At 41.7% G+C, this 13,582-nt stretch overlaps 1 protein-coding gene across 3 annotated transcripts in view; it reads right to left on the bottom strand.

Moving 5' to 3' along the window:
• The window catches only part of pcdh11 (protocadherin 11), a 124,942-nt gene extending 122,357 nt beyond the window's left edge, over positions 1 to 2,585 (bottom strand). For 2 of the 3 annotated variants that reach the window (XM_035162109.2, XM_035162113.2), the window contains exon 1: positions 1,740 to 2,585. The gene's annotated coding sequence lies outside the window, so the exon portion shown is untranslated. The remainder of the gene's footprint in view (positions 1 to 1,739) is intronic. The other variant, XM_035162114.2, reaches the window with a different exon arrangement.
• Positions 2,586 to 13,582: the final 10,997 nt, after the last annotated feature.

Below are 13,582 nucleotides of genomic sequence, written 5' to 3'. Positions count from 1 at the left end.
AATCAGTCAAATCAGACAAATGAAAAATGTCTGAAAGCAAAATAATAAAAAGCTATTGCTCGAGTAGAATTTAATACTAGAATAGAACTGGAAAAACTGGTGGCAGTACATTAATACATGTATCAAATTGGCAACATAGTTCAAGTTGTGCAGACACCATCGTTGGGTTTTGAAATAAGGAAAATTCAATGTGGGTTGTCACATCCAATGTAATATCTGTCATGGGGGAGAAGAATAACTGAACTACTATATGATGAATATCAGCCAGCTAGTCAGGAGAGGATTCATAACTAAAACGATAACCAGACTCATGACTATTGCGATATAAAATAAATGTGACTTGGGAAGCAGAAATTTATAGAAGCTTGGACGCGTTCAAGTGGAACCACCAAACTCACACAGTGGGACGACAACTAAAAGCAGAGCTAAGAGAGAACATCTCTGACACCTGGGAGGCTTCTCTGAGGCTACAGGTTAGTTACACCATGAACTCTTTAGTCACGTTCTGACTCCCAAACTCATCACTCGTACTCAGTTGAATTTATCAGAGGTATGAAGACAATTGCAAACACTGTTATAAGAAGTAGGCTATAGAATGGAAGGATATTGCAGACTATGATCAATTGCTGTACACCTCCTGGTGAAATGGAAATGTGCGAGAGCAGATGGTTTTATTGCTCTTTTCAAATCAGACAAATAGTCAGGCTGCACCCATTTACTCGCTGATTCATCTTTTAGTACAAATACCTCATTGTGCAGCCAAAAAAAAAAAACCCTGCTGCTTACCTTGGGAAGGTTCACATCACCATTTGATTTAATATTGAGCTGATAAGCGAGGCCTTGTGGGAGTCTTAAACGGGCACAATATGAATCTATTGCATTTTCAGCAGGTATTGAATATTAGGAGCCCAAACGACCAGCTGGCGGTTACTCCTCGGGGCCAACTGGTTTTTTTTTCGTCGTGACTATCTGAACTGAGAGTCCCTGTAGCACACACATGGACGGGTCTTGTCTGAGTGGGAACATGCCCGTGGCCCCAGAGGTTGTGGTCTGTGACAGTGGTCCGCTTGACCAAACCGGAGCGCGCTGCTGCCGCTGCTGCTGCTGCCGCCGCCGCGCACCCGAGCACCGCGCTCGTCGGCGGCCGCAGGCGGCTGAGAGAGCCGCACTTTAAAGTCCCTGCGGTCGGCCGGATGCTCCTGGAAAGTGGGCCTATCTCTCCGGCGATCAGTGTTGAGCAAGACTGATTAATGCCCGAAGTCGTGACCAACCCGCGCGGTACATAAGATATTCGTAATGCGACTACCCGGGCTTAGATTCTCCACAAACGCACCGTGTCCGTGGAGAATTTGTATTTACATCAGGTGCACGGGGCCGCCTGATATATCTTTGGATAAGCTCTAGGAAGAAGAACAAAAAACCACGGAACATGAAAAGGATCCACTATGGCAAGACGCAGATTTGCCCAAGTACCTTATAGAGCGTCACTAACATTTCCATCCAGCATACATGTTACAGTATGTTGCGCTCAGCGGATGGAAATACAGCTCCGGCACTGGGACGTCAATTTGATTTTAAACGAACCCTATATATTAGGTTGTTGGGCGCACTCCAATGTTTCTGAATGCGCTCCGGAGACACGCCACTCGCGTGCACACATGTGCCAAGAGACCACTTAAGTAAAAAAAAAAACACATTTTGATGTGAACAGTAAAGTCGTGATTAAGAGCAGAGCTTACCTTGTCCTCTCGTACGGGATGGAAAATCAACCGCGAGCACCGTCGCGGAGAGACATCACTGATTTACTAAAAAGATGTGCCATGAATTAAACTGAAGTCGGGCTGAGAGAGGATCCTCGTCAGAAGCAGCAAAATGCGGAGCAGGCAGGGGAGGGGAAATAAAATGTTATCCACTACAAAAACTTATCCATGCGCTAAAAAATCGGCATCCTCATGTGCAAGAGAGAAAAAACAAATCGTGCACAGCGAACAACTTTGAAAAGGAGACGCTGTTATTCCTCTTCGGATGTCTTCGGGTCGCAGTCCCACCGGCGAAGATACGCATTGATCCAAGCGTGTGTGTGTTTTTTTTTTTTGTTGTTGTTTTTTTTTTATAAACTTTGCATCTGTAGCCTACGTTCGACAAATTTCTGCTTTATTTTTCCAGCTGGGAAATCGCTGGCACCGGAGTTACACGTGTGCGTCAAAACGCGTCCCGACCCGCGCGTAAAACTTCAATCCAGGAGCGCAAAAATGGACATCTGTGGAAAAACCGAAAGCTTGGACCTAAGTTATTCTAAAATCACTTGTTTAGACTGATTCGAGGTGGTGCGCGCTCCCCAAAAAGGAAGGAAAAAAAACTCTTAATGGAGGGATGCAGAGAGCGCATCGCCCCCCCAGTGGAGTTGGATCAAAGTGTGCCTCAGTGCAGCATCACTTACAGGAGCCGGGATAGGCGGTTCACCGTATCTGTCTGCTAAGCTGTAGATGTCTCAGTAGTATTGTATGAACTCAGTTCCTGAACACAGCCCACCTCTCTCCCTCTCGCTCTCCCTCACGCTGACATCATGGCGGAAGGAGGAGCCAAGCGCAGATTTAAGAGCCCCGGTCCTCTTAAAGCCGCACTGCGTTGGAGAGATGCTTGCGCGGAGATGTAGGTGGATGGCGTGGTGTGCGCGGACCACAGATGCCTCTGCTGTGTACAGTAGCCACACTGCTCCACAAATGCGCCTGAAAGCATGAGGGGGGCACTGTTCACTTTTGATGCCGAGCCTTGCCTGTCTGCTTTTTTTTTCATTTCCAATGGAGCTGTCCTGTATCCCCGGCACCTCTTAATAATGATGAGGTTCAAATTCTTTTTTCAGACATTCCCGAGAGTGTCAACAGGCCACGGCAGAGCTCATCTCAGGGAGGAGAGGATAAATTAGCCTGATAATGGGTTTGTTCACAGTTTCCATAGTTCCCATGTATGAAATGGTGTCAAATATTTCCTGTTATGTATGAGCCAATCACGGTTCCCCTTATTACCGTGAACACTTTGAACACTTGAAATGCAAGGAATGGTAAAATGTTAACAAGAGATTACCTGGGAAATTGGTGGAAAATGTCACGGTATTAAAAGTGACAGGGTAACTCAAATGCCTCATTAAAAGGATTCTGAAGTGTGAATGAGACATTCAGTATGAGCAAAGTGCTGAATCTTGTTTAACAGTGTGTATCTCCGACCATAAAACCTATTGAAGTGACACTATAGATCTGGTCGTAGGGCACAATGTCAAACAGGAATCTGAGCAATATATTGATTGGTTCAAAAAAAAAAAAATCACTGACCACAAATCTTCACCTTGTCACTTTCCCGCCGTGGCTCTGCCCCCAAATACCCTAAGGTAGATTTTAACAGGTGCTTTTACGGGGGTCATAAAAGGTTATGGTCAGACAAAGGCCAAATCGTGACCCCGGTTATGTTACGGCTAATTACCCTTGTCCCTTTGCTGTCACCTCGTACAACAAATAGCTGCGACTTCGCATCTTAACAAGTTTAGCCCCTGGCAAGGTTTCATAAACAACATTCCTCACCTGTTCACCATTTCACTCTACATTATTTCACATCACACTGCTCATCCCTGAAGATAAAAGGATTTGGTCAGATGGCTGTTTGTGTTTAAACGCCAAATTATGCTTAAGTCCTAACACGGGGTGGGGGACGTGCAGCCTTCGGGCCATTCGCAGCCCACAGGACAATTTCTAATTATTAAAAAAGCTATTCAAATTCAAAAATATTCTCATGACAGACATTTTTTGTTTTGCTTTGAAATGAAGTAACATAGACTTACATGTCAGGGAGGTCCCTTCCATCTCTGAGTGTCAGGTCACAGGCAGGGTGAAGGAAACACACGTAGATGTTGCTTGTCATGGCTGACAAGTATCATGGTGGCTGTCAGGGAAAGAAAAGTAGATGCAGAGTGTTGCACTTTCCAAGAGATTGTGCCTAGTTTGCTCTCTGAGTGAAAAAAAAAAAAGGGCCAATCTCAGGCGTCATTACAGCCGGAGAGATGCAGACGCACTTGATGAGTTGCGAGGACAGGGCACTTGGGTACATCCTACAATCTTTGGCTGAGTTTGGGAGCCCAACAAGCAGCTTTCTCGTGACTTTGTTCTGACAAAGTTGGACGAAGATAATGTTATGCAGTCAAATATTGTTTAATAACTACGAAGCTGAAACCTTATTCGGAGAGATAATTTGTGGAGGAGACTTGCTGCTGCTGGAATCAGACGAAGTAAAATAGTTCCAAAGTGTTTGTTTGTCTCCGAGAATCTTCTCAGCAGATTACATATATCCTATAAAACAGAGGATGTAGAACACAGGAGAAAAACGCAAGACATTTCTGGCCTGCATTGAAACAATAACATATGCCACCAAAGACGCCATTTTTGTTTGTGGGATTGTTTCGGATTTTTTTTTACGACGGAGGAATCACTGTCTTGGCAAGATTTACATGGCACTGCCAAAGATTTGTTTTAGAATGCTGTTTTGGCTGTAACCAGCGTGTGAGTGGCATCATCATCACTGTCATCTGACATCAGAAACCTGAAGCATTTCCAGCCATAACATTAGAGGTTAGTGAAATATATGTGTTGAGTAATTTAATATGGCCCTCAAAGGACGATTTAAATATTTAAATGCCCCTTGCTGGGTAAAAGGTTCCCCACCTCTGGCCTAAAGGCAACTGCTGGGTAATTGTAGCCACATGTTTCATTCCATAAGCAAAATGATCTCTTTCCCAGTGAGAAAACACAGCACACCACAGGATTTTGCGTTTTTAATTTTTTCTTTTAGTCTCTGAGGATACCTTAAAGGGATAGTTCACCAAAAAATGAAAGTTCTCTCATTATCTACTCATCACTTTGAAGATGGAGTTGAGCGGGTGAAGTGTTTGAGTCCACAAAACATTTTTTGGAGTTTCAGGGGTAAACAGAGTTGCAGCCGAATCCAATACAATTGTATAAAAACAACAGAAAATTAAAAAAAATGCCTCCATACCGCTCCTGTGGTGTCATCCAAGTGTCGGTGAGTCTGAGTTTTGTCATGTATTTTTGTTGTAGTGATTGTGGCACATTTCCCCCAAATTCTTCTTCTGAAAATCAACACAGTTCATTGTTGGCTTTCAAAAACCTAACAATTTCACTGGGGTAACGGAGGATGTGACAGCGTAATCACATCCTGCATCTCAGGCAAAATCAAAATCAGGGAAAATACAATTATCTTTCTTTTTCAAGGGACCCTTAAACTGTATTGTCAACTTTTTTATTTAAGTTTTGACTGGGTTGTCTTTTCTGAATCTGAACAGTCAAATACAACAAGTGTTTCCAACAATATTAAACCCAAACTGTGCCCTGCTAAAAAAATTAGTCACAGAAAAGCGTAGAACAGCGAAGCTTGCTTAAGATTTTTTTCTTCTTTTTTTTTTAAAGATATGATCAAATAGTCCTTTTCCTCAACATTGCCTTTAATCAGCCATGCTGTTGCCCCCCCTACTAAATCCACGACTTGTTATTCACACATGTGAAAGAAATAATTGGTAGAAAGAGCACACTCACTAATATACCTTATCAGTCAGGCACAGCCGGACAAGGGGATGGGAAGGAAGAGGTTGCAGAGCTACATTGCAAGGTCACTATGTATTAACATCCAGAGGTTTTGCGGAAGAATAGATTCTTTGCGGACCATATTCAATCCAGTGCCATTCTGTATCATCCGTTCAGCTTAAACAGCATGACTTGTCCAAAGAGACCACAACAGTAGCTGCTGTACCCTCGTCTTTGTTCACCACTTAGTTAAATGCCAGTATGGATTCTTAATGAATTTTATATTTTAGCATTTGAGGCTAAATTGTTTTAATTGGATCTTCAAGTTTCCTACTGTCATCCATAAAGAGAGCAGTGTAAATAGGTCCAAATCATATGCTGTAAGAAATATATCAGACATTTGAAGAGTTGGACACACATCTCAACAAAAGCTTCTTCAAAAGCTTTTTAATCCATACAGGCTGGGTTTGTATCCATGGAAACTTTCAAGAACCACTGAGATTTGCCACAATGACTCAAAACCATCTCTATTGCCTCAATCTTTTCTTTCTGTCTCTTTCAGTCGCACTTTGTCAAGCATCTCTGGAGAAAGGAAAAGGTTCAAGAAAGATGGAGTGGACAGAGCGAGGACAACTCAATATTTGCTTTTACCTTATTGACAACAGAGGTGGAACTTCATAGAAACCCAAGACAGACAAAAATGCACCATGAATGAAATAATATTTGAACTTATGTGTCCTGTATGAATATTCAACATGCACAGCTGTAGCTTCTTCCTCAGCAGTACATATCGAGGAACAAAGGGGCTTTAGGCCAGCGGATCACAGTCTGTGATTTCTGGGACAAAATGGCTAAAAACAAGAGAGACACAAATCACAAGGCATCAGAGGGTGATGAATATTTGACGATTGCTTTGAGGATTTTGAATCTTATCAGTAATGAACATAAGAACATGCAAGGTGTCCACATTTCATTTGATCTCCTATTTTATTTTATCGGTGTGCTTTATAAATGAACTGGATTTGACTTGACTTTTCATACCATTGTATTTTTGTATTAGGTCCCAGAACCAACTAGACCTCATTTTAAGAAATATGATTTATTTGATAAATTTGAATTTGATTTGCTTTGTCAAGAAACTGAAAGTTACTTGAACTCAGCATTAAATTGAATTTCCTTCGACTTTGACTTTTGACAGCGCTATCGCTGCTGATTTTTCCAGAAACTGCAATTTTGGGGCTTTGCCAATTAACAACTAACAGAGAAATCTGCAGTACCTGATCGTGTGACTCAAGGTGAAACATCAAACATACAGTCATGCCCACATCTTGGACTTAATGTGATGCCTGACGCAGTATTTTAAAACTCAAAACGATCACAGATCTCAGGTAATTTTTCTTCTTTTGCTGAGACGACCGGTGTCAATATTATCCTGTCAAGTTGAAGGATGGCTTAAGCAGAACGAGGTGAAATTCATTACAAAACACGGAGCTCTTGAGACTAATGAAGGGTCTAACGTTGAGTGACATGCATCTGCAAGACACCAATTAGGCTACAGCCAGTACTCTGAATCACCATTATTGTCATTTGACATGTTCTCAACTAATGTTCCTCACTTGAATTATTGCGTGTGTTTCTCTGTGTGTGAGACAGGTACAAGTTATCGTTTCACGAGGGGCTGATCCAAAAGTGTGTTAATGTCTTGTAGATAGTAAACTACTAATTGCATATTCGAGCATTTTGCAGATTTGGTTGACTTCTCTGTGACTTTGCCTCATCAGCTTTGTCCTTGACAGATAATTGCTAATTGTTTGTTGTAAGCTACCAAGTAAGGTTACATTTATTTGACTGTAGTGGGGTTTTGTATAAAAGAGTGGCCTTTAAAATCTTCAATTGAGCTGTTGATAGCAAAATGGAATTTGATGAGAGAATTTTAAAAATGTGAAGAAAATGTCCCCTTTTTCTTTATAACAAGGTCACACCTTTAAATGTGAAACCAGTGTGTTTATCAATCATTTATGAGTTCTCTTTAAATGTCGGACAATGTTTTGTCGTAAATAGAGCAAGAACAAAGTGATAATTGTGTGATAAATCACAGGTGGAAAATTGTTGTTTGATGGTAGTGTACTTGTTTGACAGTGGTAGTGTGTTGTGGTTCTGCTCCGTTTCATGTACATCACACATCTGCTTTCTGTGAGCACACAGTGAGAGATCAATTTGTAGTGCAAAAGAAGAACAAATGTTTCACCTCCTCACTTTTATCTGTCACTTTCTGCTCAAAATAAACCCAAATAACACAAATGCTCCGAAACACGTGCAGAACATCAACAGATATCAACATGACAGGCTTCCCTTTTTTTTCAAGATGGATACCGAAACCATTTCCATTCGGCTTTCTTGGACAGCTTTCTCTTTTCTCAAGATGTAACTGACTGTTAAAAAAGCTTTTGTGTGTTGTTTGATGAAGGCGATTGAACATGCTGTGGTGATGTTTCCCTCCATCTGTCTACTGTGAAACGGAGCCTGGGGCAACTTTGTGAGGCGAGAATGGTTTGCCTCGCTGTGTACTGTACATTCAGTTAAATAAAGTCCCACCCTGCAGTCGAGTGCGGTTGCACATTCATGCGTCCATTCTCACAACACTTAAAATAATCTTTAATCAAAATTCCCCTTTACAGAGGTTACTATGTGTCCTTGAATGTGAAAAATTAACATGATGGAGATTTAACCTCTTTAATATTTCTAACAGAGGGCGGATTAATAAAGATATGCAACACTTGTTTAACACAGTGTCTTGGACTGCGAAGGGTTTGACAATGTGTTTGCCTTTGTGCGGTGAAGGTCACTGAATTGATTTCAAATAAAAATTTTATGTGGTGAAGATTTCAATCTTAATGACGAGCCTTTGTGAGGTCAAGAACCAGACTGGCCATGGTGGCAACAAAAGCAAGTGGGAAATAAATTGCCTGGAAGTCAGTTGAGGGTGGGAGGAGGAATTTTAAATCAATCAACATCTGTGAATTGGCCTCCTTTTTTCCCTGCAGGTTAAAATTTCCGTGTCGCTGTTTCCTTTTTTCGCACAGGAAAACAGGATGGGGCACAGAAACACGTAGTAAAATCAATGTTAACACCTATTTCTCATTCATCCACTAGGTTTTGGGGATTGACAGGAGAGAAAAAGAATAGCACTTCCATAATCACTAAAGACTCATTATTTGGCACTCTTCCTCCCCAGATGGCCGAATGCTTGATGTTCTTGTCACGTTGTGTTGCATTTTTCCTGCCTCGAACGGGCTGTGCACACAACCATTGTTTGATGAGTAAAATTGAAGGCATGCCTTGTAAACTATGGATGCCCCCTTGCCAAAGACATGGCACAGAAAAGACAGCGTGCAGACATGTCTGTTGCACTCTCGAGACTTCATGCTCCTTAGCTTGCGGCTTGAGAGGGGACAGCCTGGTATCACCAAATGGCCTATGAATAAAACACCAAATTCACAAGTCGGTTTGCGTGAGATCACTGTGCACTTTCATGTGTTATTTCAAAGCACGTCATTTCTCTACTGACCAACACACAACCATAACCCTGATGCAACTTAAATGTCAGTAATGCAAGAATGAATTGATTGCATCAGTACATGACTTTGCAGGTGAAATGTCCTTAAACGTTGTTGTGCTATTTATTTTACCGTCCCATGATACCACGTAGGAGAGGAAGCAGATGGTTTTATTTCAAGAGAAAATACCTCACAACCTTTATATGCTATATAAAGCTTCAATACCGTAATAAGACAAATATCACAATGGTTTTATGATATTCTACCAGGATAAAAAACAGATTAAGTGGCATTGTTGTTTATCCCCAACTCTTTGCAAAAAGTATACACTGCACAAATTATCATCCTTATTTGACAGAGAACAGAGAACTGTCAGTTCTACCCCTGTCAGTACAGAGGATATCTTTCATATTTCTTCCATTTTATTTATTTTGAATTTGATTGGTTTTTTTAGTCGTCTGACTGAGATAAGTGCTTTCAGGAAGACCAGATAAACATACGGGAAAAAAGCACCATCAATACAATAACAACTATTTCTAACTTCCGAATATTTAACTTCAATCCATCCACCCATCTCTCCATTCTTTTCTTTGTCTCAAGCAGGGTCACATTGGGAGGCAGCAATACAATCCAGACATTACTTTCCCAATTACTGTCCCCCAGTAGGTGGCAGATACTGTCCCTCTAGCTCGCCCTGGGGCTGTCCTGAATGACGACAGTACATGTCCACACAGAGGATGGAGGACAGTCCACCTGTTTCCATACTGTGATGCCTGTCCATATACAACTGAATTCATCTTAAATTCAAGGTGGAGGGTAATGGCGAGAGAGAGGTAATACATGAGTCATCTGTGTTTTACAGGTGAAGAGATTGTAAAATGTTTCAAAATGCCCATAAGGTTTGCATGTGTAACCTCTTCAACGACAGCATCAAATTTACTTATGTTTCCATAAGGGGCGGCTGTGGCTGAGGGGTAGAGCGGTCGTCCTCTAACCTGAAGGTCTGCAGTTCGATCCCCAGTCTTCCCCATCTGCATGCCGAAGTTACCTTGGGCAAGATGCTGAACCCCGAATTGCCCCTCATAGAACAACAAAGTGCTGCTAATAGATGCACTGTATGAATGTGTGTGTGAATGGGTAAATGTAAAACTGTACTGTAAAGAGCTTTGAGTGGTCATCAAGACTAGAAAAGCGCTATATAAATACAAAACCATTTAACCATTTACCATAATGAGAGGAAGGATTTTATTTACTCTCTCTGTTTGTGAAAGTCAAATGCACTTGCATTGGTAAATAAACAGTCCAAGGTGAAATATAAAGTGAAACTATGTGCTGAAATTCTTTAATCCTCCTGAAATTTCTTTGACACAAGTGAGTCACTGACTGGCAACGTCTACACCAGCTCCACTGGTGTATGTGACAAGACTGCTCTCGCATCCTACACACTAGTTCCATCGACGATAGTCTTATACGTTGAACCTGCATATCTCCCTAATCCTCTCTCCTGACACCAGTCCTACACCGCGTATGTGCTCGTAGAGTGACAATAGGTCATCTTCATCTTATTTCACTCACGGTTTGCACTGTTGTGTTTCACAGACTACGTAAATTCTGATGGAAAAGACTAACATTCGACACGTCCAACTGTGTCCTCAACATGACATTTCAATATGGATCAACTGGAAGAGAGCATGTCTGATTGACACGTGGGTGTGGAAGCGCTTTGGCCTCAATGTTGCAAACACTGACCAACATGGCCATTTCAAGGAAAACACTATCCCACCATGGTGAAGCCGCCTCCACACTTGACCAATCCAACTAATAAAGAAGCAGATGGTCGACCTGTGTGGGCCCCCACTCAGTGAAGCACTGACAATCATTTTGTTCACATTCATTTAACAACAGCTCCCATGAGTTCGAGACTCAGTAGCCCAGTTAAATACTCACCTGTAAGCCGCAATTATTGAACTCATCTTTGTTTATAGGGTGCTATCTTTTAAAGGAGACATACGCCTTTAATGTGTTATAGTTTTGTGTATCTAAAATGTTTGCAAAGTGATAAATCTCAAATTGTGCAGTAAAGGGAGTTCCCCTCCCCCACAGAAGACACTGCTCCTCACACGGCTCGTCAATTATTCGGCCAGTTCTTCTGCACCATTGTGATGTCATGGACTAGCCTATATCAGCAAGTCTTCTAGGGCCCCTAACACGGTAGGGTTAGGTACAGCGAGATCTTAGGCTGATGCAAGCAGTTGAACGATCACAGCAGAGTGAGCCGGCTGGTCAATCTAAGCAGAACAGGCTTCATCAGGAGACATAAGCTAAAACCAAGCCTTTCAGACAGAGGCTGCAAAGAGGAGCTGCAGCAATGGACATATGAAGAAAGTAATGCATTTTCTGAACATGAGAGCAGCACATAAACCTTTTCAAGTGATAAGCCAAACTAAAATTACGAATCTGAATATGAGGGTGATATATATCCTTTAAGCAGCCAATATAGTAGATGCCCATTCAGCTTTGAATAATCACAGATTAGATCACGAAAAAGAAAGAACAACTCCATGAGAAAATCCACACTGGAGCTGAGGTTACCCTTCCCATGGTAGTAGATTCATGTTTGTATTATCACAGCAATCAGTCGGACTAGTTCCCTTCAATATTTCATGTGACATTATGTTACATTACAAAGTTCAAGAGAGAGGTGAAATCTGCAGAAAACACAAGTTTATCAGCTGCATCAAAGATTTGTTGAGGCACAGCTGAGGCACCTGGCTATCAAACACATTCTAGCTAAGGGGGGATCAAGAGAGGGTTGCTAATCGGAATCTAAACAGGATTCAACAGAGGGGACAATGAAGGTACTCACTACAAGTACTCCTAAGAACCCTTTCCAAGGATGAGAAAGACGGAGCCAGAAAAAGTTTCCAAACAAAGCTGAAGCCTATTACAGAGTCGGACACCCACATCGCCACATATCTGTTCTGACTACTGATGGCCGCAGAAGAGTATGGATGCTTCAAAAAAATCTCTGGAACCCAGTGGCCTCCCTTTGTGAGACAGCCAGTGGGGTGTCGCTCTGCAGCCCGCAGATTCTCCTGGGAAGAGCAAACGAATGTTTGTTTAACAGCGTCTGTGCATGAACACTCCGCCTCGGCTGAGAAAATGTGTCAGAGGAAAAGGGCTTCAACAAAATGGCTGGTTCACCTTCTCCTGCTCAGACCAATGGTGGGACAGAGTGGAGAGAGGAGCAACGTGGCCGCGGAATAGGAAGCTGCAAGCAGAAAATACAAGGGGTACTGCATGTACTCAGGTAAAAGTATTCTTACTTAAAAGTGATATTACCGAGCCAGAAGTAACATTACATATCTAAAAATGTACTTTGATAAAAGAGCAACGTGGGTCAGGTAAAATGTACGACGACAAAACTTAACTAGCCAACATTTTTAAGAGGGTTAGGGGTAAAATGTTTTATGATGGTAATGAAAATATGTGATGAATTTATTAAATTTAAGTACATTAGAGGCCACCAGATCCATTTGAGTATTTTAATGCATATATGCTGTTCCCATGTGAGAACCACACCAAAAGCAATCAATAAATTCAAGTCAGGCACTTTGCAGCCTTTTCATAGAATTGATAATTACAAGTCCATGGACTGCACTGTGGATGCTAACAGACTATATGTAGCAGTATTCAGCTACACAAGGCCACTTCTTAAAGACTGATCAGCTGAAGAAAGCAGCTGTAAACAACATGAGCTCCACAGGCCAGGTTCTATCATACATGCCATTGTGAGACCTGGACCGAAGGGGCAGATTCAAACAACATAAGGCTGAGACGAGGTCATCCTTGATTGGAAGAAAGTCATAAGAGTAGTTGTAGCTATTGCAGTTGTTAAATCAATTGAGATACTCATTGGTTCATGGTAATCTTATAAAACCATTAACTAAGTCATTTACAAGTTACTCACATATTCCAGTGCACAGCTCCACAGAGGAGCGTGATCAGGGCCTTAGATGGCTGAGCCTTGGTGAAATAAACATGGCAGGGTTCTCTGTTTGTCCGTGCAGCGTTTATCTCCATCCTGGCACCCCTGTGTCTTTGTTATTACCTTCTTGTGTGAATCACAGCCCCTACATTTTGAAAGGCAAATATGGCAAAAAATTCGGTAATGAGTATTAGCGGTGAACCTTCAAATCATAATATTATGAAAATGAAAATTAAAGGCTCTTGGTTTGATTAGTGAGTAAATGCTTTAGCCCTCGAGAGTAAAACAAAAGTGTGAATTGATCCATCACATCAGAGACTACAAATGGTTTTAATCCCTGGTTCAAAACAGATTCTACGGATGGAAAATGCAGAAAATTAAAACAAAGTTGGGTGACCTTTGAAAAAGAACAGCCGCTGTTTGCTTTTGTTTTACTTATCATTTCTTGTGTC

Source organism: Hippoglossus stenolepis, chromosome 7 (genome assembly GCF_022539355.2).
Source record: "Hippoglossus stenolepis isolate QCI-W04-F060 chromosome 7, HSTE1.2, whole genome shotgun sequence".
Lineage (NCBI taxonomy): Eukaryota > Metazoa > Chordata > Actinopteri > Pleuronectiformes > Pleuronectidae > Hippoglossus > Hippoglossus stenolepis.
This window is presented reverse-complemented; position numbering and strand designations above follow the sequence as displayed.